Here is a 9435-nt window from a genome sequence, read left to right as displayed (position 1 = left end):
TTCACTATCTTTCCATCTTAGCTCTTCGTTGTCTTTAGTCAAAATATAAACTTGTGAGAATCAAAATTCCTTTCATACCTCTTTCTGATCAGCTGTTGGGAAAAGCTGAGATATGACCACACCTTCTGCTTATGAAACTCAAGATTTGCTTTGCCAACTAAGGAAATCTATTCGTAGAGGTGAAGCATTTTATTATTTTTGATTGCACATTTTGATTGCACGTAAGGGCTTTTGTGCTGGGGGAACTTAAGGTCTAATACGAAAAAATAAAATGAGAGGTACTGAGATGTAAATATACCAATGAAAGTCCTTAGAACCTTTCTTCCACTAAAATAAAGCAATAAAGTCAGCACACTAAAGGCAACACTAATGAAGTTTTATACATCCTAAATTAATAATAATGGATACTGTGCAATTACTTTCCATTTGCCACTCTTTTCTCCAGAAACTTGTAAGTCAGTTTCACTTTAATGAAGATAATGTGTAAATTCAGAGGCATCTATATGACCTTGGACAAATTGGTGCGAGGCATATTTTTTCCAGTTCTCTTTCTAAAAGTTAATGCTTTGCAGGTTTTGTGAATCAAAATTAATGCTAACTTTCTCCTAGAAGCCCCAACTTTGAGCCAGAGATTCAAAATAACTTTCAATATTTGAAATGATGAAATATCTTGGTGACTTTCATCCATTCTATCCAATGCAGCTAAGTATGCATTGTAATTTGTCACTTTATATGAAATTGTGGTATACATATGTTTATTTCTGCACATTTTTCAGCCAGAGTTGATCATTTCTGTTATAATTTAAATATAAACATGTGTTGGTATTCTCATATGGTGGGTTTGGGAATGGGATAGATACAAGTGAATGATGAAAGAGATTTGAAGGTCTTTCCAATGAACTCCTAAGAAAGATACAGTTGAAGCAAAGAAAACCTGGGCCTTAGCTCAGCACTCTAGTGGACAGCTCCAAGGATGTTACTGTATGTCAGATCAATCTACTCCTTTCTACCCCTACTGACTGTCGCTTTCCTAAATTAGACAGTGGTTTCCGCCTTCAATCGTGGTCAGTTCAGTCCATTTTCATATAATATCTAACGTTATCTTTTTTTTTTTTTTTTGAAACAGGGTCTTGCTTTGTCGCCCAGGCTGGAGTGCAGTGGCACAGTCTCAGCTTACTCAAACCTCTGCCTTCCAGGCTCAAGTGATCCTCCTTCCTCAGCTTCCTAAGTAGCTGGGACAACAGGCATACACCACCACGCCTGGCTAATTTTTGTATTTTTAGTAGAGATAGGGTTTCTCTATGTTGCCCAGGCTTGTTTCAAACTCCTGGACTCAAGTGGTCTGCCCATCTTGGCCTCCCAAAGTGCTAGGATTATAGGCGTGAGCCGCTGCACTCAGCCTCTAAAGTTATCTTTCTAGAATACAAATCATCCTGTCAGTCTTGCCTAAAATCCTTAAATGGTCTGGACCTGTATGCCTTATCTGTAGCTATTTCCTCCTTACATGATTGTTCTAATTCTACTCTATTTAATGTTATTATTTGCCATGGGTGTTCTCAATTCTTCCTCTAACCCATTCTAACTAATTTCTATTCTTCCTTCAGGTCGTAGTTGAGCCACTACTGTAATACCTCTGGTGTCTTCCTGACCACTCCCAACCAAGTAGAGTTTCTGGTGTCTTCCTGACCACTCCTAACTCCTAGAATGTTCCTACCATAATGCATATCACACTATGTGGATAATTGCCTCTAATTATTAGTTTGTATTCCCTACTAGATTGGAAATTCCGTGAAGTCCCAGGCCATGCTTTTCTTGGTCACTATTGCATCCTCAATGTCTAACAGAATACCTGGCATTAAGAATTTGCCCAGTATTTATTTGGTAAATAATTGAATGAATGAAGGATCTTGTGATTTCCATGACAGCCTGACCCAAAGCTTTTACCATCTCAAATGCACAAGTTATTTTGCACTGAGATCACTGTAAGATACAAGAGACAAAACTCAGGGCAGGAATGAACAACTGTGACTCATCAAATCTAGGGAGCCTCTATGTTGAGGGCTGGGCTTGAGAAACACTGATTCTCAGATGCAGAGTAACTACAATAAAACAAAGCAGATTCCTAAATACTGTGTTGAAACTCTGGGAAAAGGAGATCCTAGAACATTTTTACCAAGCAGGGGAAAGATAAATGGAAAATAATAGTACAGTTTGCATGTTTTAATAATTTTTGATGTGTAAAATTCCGTTATTTATGTCTGTATTGTTTTATTTTAGGAAATGCAAAAGTGTCTTTTTCTTCACAACATCTTAATTTTTTTCAATCCTAAATTTCCTGAATATGCTGAGTAACTGAACCTCCTGGAAGACTACTACATTTCTTAATTCCTCGAGTATAGAGCCTTAGCTTTGACCAGTCTGAGTCTAAGCCATAGAGAGTACCTGCTATCTGCCCATCCTTCCTACAGACACGGGAGGGCAGTGTAAAAGCAGGTTTATTGTCCCTGGACTTCTTTTGTCTGTCCAAGGTGTTGTAAAAACTTCTACTTCTGCCCTGCCAACTGCTGCATTTCCTGTTCCTAGTCTCAGTTCCCTATTCTTGTAATTATCCCCAATAGAAATGGCATGGGTTACTAAAATAAAAATCCTGTAATTCTATGTTGTTCTGGAAAATGATACAGAAATTAATTTACATTGCAAAATCAAAATTGCACAAGAGATGATCTAAAATTTGTGGTGATTATCACTGAAGTGCGGTAGTTCTTTTTGTGAGTTGCGGATTCTTTCAGAATCTGAAGAAGGTTATGGATAATCTCCCCAGAAAGATGCACATACACACAATTTTGCATATAATTTCAGAAGTCTCATGAAGTATAGATTAAGGATCTCTGCTGGATCTCTTACTAAAGGACTCTTGAATTCTGAGAGTTGGGTACTGAGGGATGACAAGAATTGGAGGTGCTATGGCTATGAATTTGTTATTAACAATGAAACGTTTCCAAGGAGTGCACCCTGTCACAGAGTTTGATGATATGCTTTGACATGTGCTTTATTAATTTATGACACTGTTAGCTCAAAAGCTATCAGGGAGTGAACAACAGGGTCATTTGGTATTTGCTGAGAGGAGTTAGAGACTATTAGCTTTTTAATGAAAAGATATGGATGTACAATTAGAAAAATAAGAATTAGCTAAATTTAGCTAAAGGGGGAAAACGATGTGCTTTAAACTAATATTTCCAAAATGTCAGGACTTAACATATAGCATTATCCTCCCCACTGCACTACACCTAGTGCTGCCTCTGCCCCTGCCCCGTTCAAAAAAGTCTCATATATTCTTCAATGACTGCAGGGATTCTGAGGGATATAGGCAGCGGGAGCTCTATTTGTAGAAACCTCAGGGAGCTCAGGAGGGGGACAGTGCCTAAGGGGTACTAATCCTGATGGCTGCCTCAAGGACCATGACAAGATGCAAAAGCCACCCACTGAACTGGCAGAGGGGCAAAGTGGATCTCCAGGGGCTCACCTGAAGGAGACAGAATTAGGGGACACAAATCAGGGCTCAACAACAGTTACTGAGCTGTCTTCCAGCCAGTAGCCTCAGGGTTCATGTCAGATCCTAGAGGAGGGGCTAAAATTTAAAGCAAATCCAGTGAGGAGAGGTGGCGTCACCCATGCTTTGATGTTAGTATGTTCTGGATGTTAGGCTAATCAATGAAATGCGAAATTGGTGCTGCTTTTAGCCTCCTCACCTGCAAACGTTCTCCCCTCCTCTAATTTCTGTGACATTGGAAACACACTATAATACAGTAGTTAAGTGGCTCAGCCGCTTACCAGCTATGTGACCATTGCACGTCATCTATCTGCTTAGCTTCTCATCTATAAAATGGCTAAATAATAGTATGTACTTCATAGAGTTATGAGAATTAAATGACATAATGCACATAAGTAGTACAGTACCTGCTGCCTAGTAAGCAATTAATAAATGTTTGCCCTTTTTGTAGTTATTTGGACATCTACTCCTCCCTACTAACCTGATTTCTCTTCTTCCTCAGGAATGCCAATTATTCTTAGGTTTGATCGTTTAACATAATCCCAAATTTCTTGGAGGCTTTGTTCACATTTTCTTATTCTTTTTTCTTTGTCTTTGTTGGATTGGGTTAATTCTAAGACCTTGTCTTTGAGCTCTGAATTTCTTTCTTTTACTTGTTCAGTTCTATTGCTGAGACTTTCCAGAGCATTTTGCATTTTTGTAAGTGTGTCCAATGTGTCCTGAACTTTTGATTGTTTTCTTCTTGATGCTATCTATTTCCTTAAAATTTTCTCCCTTCACTTCTTGTATCATTTTTTGGATTTCCTTGCATTGGACTTTGCCCTTCTCTGGTGCCCCCCAGATTAACTTGATAACTAACCTCCTAAATTCTTTTTCAAGTAAATCAGGGATTTCTTCTTGGTTTGGATCCATTTCTGGTGAGCTAGTGTGATTTTTGGGGGTGTTAAAGAGCTTTGTTTTGTCATATTACCAGAGTTGGTTTTCTGGTTTCTTCTCATTTGGATAGACTCTCAGAGAGAAAGGACTAGGGCTGAAGACTGTTGTTCAGATTCCTTTGTCCCACGGGGTGTTCCCCTCATGTGATACTCTCCCCATTTTCCTATGGATGTTGCTTCCTGAAAGCCAAGCTGTAGTGATTGTTATCTCTCATCTGGGTCTAGCCACGTAGCAAGTCTACCAGGCACTGGGCTGGTACTAGGAGTTGTCTGTACAGAGTCCTGTGATATGATCCATCTATGGGTCTCTCAGCTGTGGATACCAGCACAGTATTTGGGATGTCTTCCGGGTCTTGCAGGAGCAGTCCACTTCTTTTAGAGGGTCTGTGGGTCCTCTCGGGTTTCCTGATTTATTCCTGCAGTCATTCTGGAGCTAAAATTTATAATGTGGGCCTCCACATGCTGCTCTGTCCGTCTGAGCTGGAGCTGCAGTCTGGTCCTGCTTCCCATCTGCCATGATGGAATCACAATCACAAAGTCCCACAATAGGCCATCTGTAAGTGGAGGAGCAAGGAAAGCCAGTCCAAGTCCCAAAACTGAAGAACTTGTAATCCAGTGTTTAGGCCAGGAAGCATCCGGCCCAGGAGAAAGATGTAGGCTGGGAGCCTAGGCCAGTCTATTCTTTCCCTATCCAAGTATTTGAACTAAAATTTTCTTTATTCACTGTAGTCATAATTGGCCCAAAGTAAGAAATACCAGCTTGACATACACAGTAAAGTACAAATTGCAAATTTCCTGTCAGGAACAAAGTCTTAGATGTTAATTTCACAGAATGAAAATCCTTAGAAAAGGTCTGCATCTTATTTGAACTAACAAATTATTGTCTTTCACAAGAAAACCACAGGAATTTGAATTTCGGTATTACCAGATGCTCCTTGTTAGCTCAAATACAATTTGCAGTGACATATACGACAGTAGGATTTGCAACAGGATTCTAGGTCTCCTGCCCACCTCGGCCTCCCAAGTGCTGGGATCACAAGCATGAGCCACCGCACCCAGCCAGGATTCTAGGTCTTAAGATAACTCCAACAGTTTTCTGGCAGCATAGTGGACTATTATAATAAGCAGAGCAAGTGGCTGACTATATTATGTGATTTGAGGCCCCTAAAGCCCAGCCCTGATGGCTGGCCAGGAGTCAAAAACCTCATGGTCTAAAACACCTCACAAGTTTATCAACACACATGGAAGGACTTTAGAGACAGAACAGGAATAAATGCTATTTTTGTCACTTATTAGCTATGTGATCTTGAGCTAATTTCTTAATTTCACTTTGCCCCAGTTTCCTCATTTATGTGATAAGAATAGTAATATTCACTGAGCTGGCTTATTGAGTAATGCTATTAGAGGTCCTAGCATAGTTCCTGGCATGCAGATTTCATTTCCTTCACTATCTAATCACCATTTATGGGCCAGAAAACAGAGGGTATTTCCTGCTTTGATCTTGTTTTGACATTACAGTTACACAGGAGATTCTGAAGATAGACTTTCAAATATAATATAATTAAATATTTCACCAATGCAAAGTGTCAAACATGAGGAAACATCATAATAATCGATAGCAAGAGAGCAAAGAAAATTACTTTAAAAAGACAATTAAAACACCCATTTGGCTTAAATCTTGTAAAATGGCATTTTATGAAATTACATTTAATTTATTCATGTAAGATAATTGCTGCTTTATTGTTAAAGGTAGGAAAATATACATAAATAAAACATTTTTAAAATTAAGAAAAATTATATTTTAGTTGATATCTCCAGACCTCTTTCTGAGAAAAAAAAAAATCTCTAAGACTATTTTGGATCCTTATGAAACCAACATCTATGGAACTGCTACAGGGCCCTGCGCCTGTGGGCTGGTGAAGATGATGCAGCCTTCTCTCCTGGGTTTAATGTCCCCGAGTGGCATTCTCCCTCCACTTTATCCCCACTAAAGCCTCCTTTTAGGAAAAGAAAAAAAGGATTCGATATTGAATTCCAGTAAGTCTAGCATAATGAACTGAGAGCCAAGAGGAAGATTTACCACCAAACTGATCTCTTGCATCCACTCAGGGTGCCGCAGCCAGTCAGACATGATCTCACGAATCTAAGTGGCCCTGCCTACTTCTTCTCTGAAAAAGAAGCTATCTTGCCTGCTTAGCAAAATACGGAGAGTTATTTTTTATTGTTAGAGATAGCTTTGAAAAAAAGAAATGCCTCTTAGAAAATAGACCACAATGACTAAAACTCATTAAAAAAATTAAGTGACTGTAACTCGTTAAATTCTGGGCAGTGAGTTTGCCGAGAATAAGGAAGGTGAGGGGGGAAAAACGCATAGAACACAAAGAGAAAAGCAGATGGAGGAAAGGGGCCCCCAAGAGTGAATAAGGAACTCAGAAGAAAATCTCCTCTGGCTGTGGTTTTAAACTAGAATCTGGAGTGTTGAACTTTTTTAGATCTAGCAACAGACTATGATTTAAACAAGAACTCCCCACTCCACACACACACATAAGAATAGAAAAAATATATACCTCCCATATCCACTTAGTGGTGGTTTGCAACCATTTAACATGCCTCGTATTGACTTCAGGGTCCATTATGGGCATCAAGGCAGCAGGTTGGAATTTTTTTTTTTTTTTTTTTTTAGCAGTTTGATTTTCAAGACTTTCCCATGGCTTTTAATACTTTTTTTTGATTCATCTTCATTAAGGATTTTAAAAGCAAAGGTCTTTACTTACCTTGAAAGTACTACTTTTTCTATCATCGTAGTTCCTTGCTAATGGGTTTCTGAATTCCAATTTCATTACTTAATTTTTATAGAACTCTACTTCCTTTATTATTACATTTGCCTTTGTAATATGTACAATCTGTTGGCTAGATATAACAAGGCTTTAAATATTTTCCCTGTGTACCATTTATAAAAATTGGTTGCTGATTCATTTGCTTTGCAGAATAAATCACGGTCTCATCCATGCCTAAGATAAAAATGGCATGCGTTATCGCCTGATTATACTCACTAGCTATTTTGCTGTGATCTCTCTTCTCCTCTACACGAGTGAAGATAAAATGTTCTTAGTTATAGAGAGGAAACAAGCAGAATGGTAAAGCCACTTGGACTTTATAAATGTAATAGTAATAATTTACTTAATAATAGTAACATAACACTTGACAGTTTACTGAAGACCTTCATTTTTTTTTTTTTTTTTTTTTTTTTTTTTTTTTTTTTGAGGCGGAGTCTCGCTCTGTCGCCCGGACTGGAGTGCAGTGGCCAGATCTCAGCTCACTGCAAGCTCCGCCTCCCGGGTTTACGCCATTCTCCTGCCTCAGCCTCCCGAGTAGCTGGGACTACAGGCGCCCGCCACCTCGCCCGGCTAGTTTTTGTATTTTTAGTAGAGACGGGGTTTCACCGTGTTAGCCAGGATGGTCTCGATCTCCTGACCTCGTGATCCGCCCGTCTCGGCCTCCCAAAGTGCTGGGATTACAGGCTTGAGCCACCGCGCCCGGCCAAGACCTTCATTTATATTATCTGGTTTGAATCCTGAAGGGTTATAAATGTGACCTACACAAGTTCATGATTAGTAAGTGAGGGAGGCCTCCCCTTCTTTCCTTTAATCAGGCTCAAGTATTTTCCATCTTATGAGCCAAAATCTTTCTCAGTCCCACATTCTTGTTTAGCTACAGCTCTCCTGACCTCGCCTTCAGAGCCAGGCCACTTGACAGTGATCTGTACATGTTTTCCCTCTTCCTCACTTCCCACTCATTCTTCAGCTCACTGTAATCCGAGGTTGGTGTCCACTACTATATTGGGCGGACCCAGTAAAGATCATTGCAACCTTCTGGTTCCTAAGTGCAGTGAATACTTTTCAGTCTTTCTTTTACTTGATTTCTCTATATTACTTGACATTATTGATTATTCCTGCCTTCTTACACCTAACTCTTCCCTTGGCTTCTGAAACCTCACTGTCTTCTGATTTTCTCCTACCTTTGCAGCAGAGTCTTCATGGTCTTTTCAGTGACTCCTGTTTCTCTGCTTTTCCTTAAATATGGAGATTTCCTCAGGAGGCCAGTTTCCACTCACCTCCCTTTCCTTTTTCTTTCCTTTTTTGTCATCCCAGAGCAAGCTCATCCATTTCTCACTGTTTCCTATATAGGTAGATGATTCTTTAAAAACACTATCTCAAATGTTCTTAAACATAAACAAAAGAAGAAATAATGGTTTAATTAATGTCTGTGTACCCATCACTCAACTGCAAAAATTACCAACACTTTACACATTTTGTGTCACTTATCCTTCCCCATCATGTCACTGCACTTGTCAATGTTTGTAAATATTTCAATATACATTTCATGAGGGCTTTGAAGTTATAACCACCGTGCTATTTGTATACCTAAGCAGAATTAACAGTAATTATTTAATGTCATTAAGTAATGGCATTGAATCCAAATTCAAACAAGAAATTGATGACTTTTTTTTTTTTTTTTTTTTTTTTTTTTTGAGATGGAGTCTCACTCTGTTACCCAGGCTGGAGTGCAGTGGTTCAATCCCAAATCACTGCAAACTCTGACTCCTGGGTTCAAGCAATTCTCCTGCCTCACCCTTCTGAGTAGCTGGGATTACAGGTGCGCACCACCACGCCGGCTAATTTTTGTGTTCTTAGTAGAGATGGTGTTTCACCTTGATGGCCAGGCTGGTCTGGAATTCCTGACCTCAAGTGATCCACCTGCCTTGGCTTCCCAAAATGCTGGGATTACAGGCATGAGCCACCGCGCCTGGCCTGATGACTCTTAAATGGGTTCGCATTTCTCATCTGCCTGACCAGGCCTCTGTCTTGGGCTCTGAACACAAGTATCTATCTCACCTCTTGGCTCCGCTTGGAGGCCTCAAAGATGCTTTGTACTCTTTATGTCTGTACT

This window comes from Rhinopithecus roxellana, chromosome 11 (assembly GCF_007565055.1).
Source record: "Rhinopithecus roxellana isolate Shanxi Qingling chromosome 11, ASM756505v1, whole genome shotgun sequence".
NCBI lineage: Eukaryota > Metazoa > Chordata > Mammalia > Primates > Cercopithecidae > Rhinopithecus > Rhinopithecus roxellana.
The sequence above is the reverse complement of the archived record's forward strand: the minus strand, read 5'-3'. Positions refer to the sequence as shown.